The sequence below is a fragment of the Rutidosis leptorrhynchoides genome, chromosome 3 (assembly GCF_046630445.1).
Source record: "Rutidosis leptorrhynchoides isolate AG116_Rl617_1_P2 chromosome 3, CSIRO_AGI_Rlap_v1, whole genome shotgun sequence".
NCBI lineage: Eukaryota > Viridiplantae > Streptophyta > Magnoliopsida > Asterales > Asteraceae > Rutidosis > Rutidosis leptorrhynchoides.
In genome coordinates this window covers 682,633,175-682,635,479 of record NC_092335.1, presented here as the reverse complement: position 1 = coordinate 682,635,479, position 2,305 = coordinate 682,633,175, and the positions used below count along the sequence as shown (strand labels likewise).

The window sequence follows — 2,305 nt, the reverse complement described above, 5'->3', positions numbered from 1 at the left end:
GATAGCGAAAAGGCTGGTTGTTTCTTTGAAATTGGTTAACCGTAGGTGTTTAATTGAATCTGAGATTTGATTAACGAGATGGCTATTGAACGTAACAGACTAAACTGTCAGGATTCTCTTACTCAACTTGATATTCTTTAGTGGGTTACGGGTTGGTACAGTTAACACATGCCTGAGCCTGGTTAACCTGCTGAGGTTGCGTCTTCAATTCTCAGAGTTGTTTGGCAAGAGACTCCATCTTGTCCATGAGGGATTTGATGGCCTCCGTTTGATTATTAAGTGCAGACAGTAGGGCAGATGATGAAGTTGTTTCACCACTATTCTAGTCATGATGATGCATTGTCATGTTCTCGAGCAACTCCCATGATTCGTCTGCGGTTTGGTTCATCAGATTTCCTTAAGCTGCTGCATCGATCGTCGTCCTATGATTTACCGTAAGACCATTGTAGAAGGTACAGATTTGGGCTGACCGTTCTAGGTGGTGATTAGGGTATTTCTTCAGCAAGATTTTGAATCGCTCTCATGCAGTGTAAAGAGATTCATCATAACTTTGTTTAAAGTTAATGATGTCATTCTTAAGCTTGGTTTGTTTAAAAGGAGGGAAATATTTGGTTATGAATTTAGTAGCTATCTCCGTCCTTGACGTGATGGAATCTTTTTCCAATCCTTCAAATCATATTTATGCATGATGAGTGAGAGAATAGGGGAACAAGTATAGCCGGACTATATCTTGTCTTATCCCAGGTTGTTTGTAGGAGTTCGAAAGAGATATGAATTTATCAAGGTGAGAATTAGGATCATCATTCGGTAGTCCATGAAATTGATAGCTATTTTGGATGAGCTGTATAATATGATGCTTTAACTCGAACGAGTGTCCTTGAATCTTTGGGAATCTTATTCGTCCTCCTCGACCTTCAATCGAGGGTTTCATGTTTTCCACTAATGTAACGCGTAACGCCATTCAATTTTGGATTCGTTCTTCTTTGCATACTTTAGAGATTATTGCGTCTGGATCATGTACGAATAACAACGACCCTAGTCTAGATCGACTTTGGGTCATACACCGAGTATTCCCTCTTGTTTTAAATTTTAGGTAGATAAGCTAAGTTCCTAATTTAATCTAAAGTAATCTAAAGCAATCTTAATCTAAGGTAATTATCCTAAGTTTAAATATGTTTTTGGTTCTTGCTACTGTTTCCCTGGTATTTCGATAATAGAGCTGCGCACGAACTATTCAACAAACTAAGTGGCCAGGCCGACTACGGAGAGGCAGGATCATTTTGGTTCCAGTATAATTAGAGACTGTTCGGAAAATCCAACAACCAAGTCCGTGTATAATTGTCTTTCTTTGACACCACTAAATGCCTGCGAATAGGTTTGATAAAAGCAGTATTGTCTAATACCAGATCCCCGACAGCGGCCCCAAAAACTTGTTACTCTACTGATATGGCCAAAATGGACGATTTTATTTATGTGGTGTCGTTAGGTCGCAAGGCGTCAGAATCAGCTATCGGGAGAGGGAACTATAGTATTTTAAATTTATATTTACCTGGGCCTAAATAGTACTACTCCTTATTATGGTGAGTAAGGGAAGTATGATCTAGGGTCGTATTTTTAAGATATTAATAGAATCGAACCCATAATTAAAGCTTAAGATAATCCTAAAGTGAAGGAGTAGTGGTTTATTGCCTAATTTTGGGTTTTTTAGTTTATAAGATAAAATAAAGTAAATGCAATAAAATTTGTAATTCAGATAAGGTTAAAACAAGTACATACTATGGTTTCGTCAGTTACTTTGCCGAGATTATGGAATGCTGGCTCATGAATAGGTAGTGACCTTGTATTCGTTCCACTGGTCCTAAACGCCCCTGTCATAAGACATGTCACTGGGTAATGCGTTAGGCTTGAAGATTCTGAATAGACAGCAACGTCCCTTACCCCCGACGCCCATGCAGTCTGACTACAGGCATACACGTTCAGACGGCTCATCCAATTGAGCAACTCAGTTGGGTGACGTATTAACATTCCACAAAGGTCTAAACTTTCTGAAGCATAATAATATACAAAGTATGCCATATTCGAGAGACGTGATGTGTTTCGTTGCTTTTGTTAATGATTGGGTTAAAAAAGGTAGTTAGGCCCTTAAAAAGAGTTCAACCATAAAGAACACCATGGCCAAGTCAGGGTTGAATTCCATGAACACGTTCGGTTATCCTATCTGTCCAATCCTTTATGTGTTTAAACAAGCAGTTCCTTAATTAACTAAGGATCCCCCACACGGTGTTCAATGCTTGAGACCGCGTTA

The 2,305-nt window shown here is 39.0% G+C and overlaps 1 non-coding gene across 1 annotated transcript; it reads left to right on the top strand.

Annotated features, from left to right (window-relative positions):
- The first annotated feature begins 476 nt into the window (after positions 1-476).
- LOC139903441 (small nucleolar RNA R71) lies at positions 477-583 on the top strand. The gene has a single exon (XR_011778259.1). It is a non-coding gene; the product is annotated as a small nucleolar RNA R71 (small nucleolar RNA).
- The last annotated feature ends 1,722 nt before the right edge of the window (positions 584-2,305 follow it).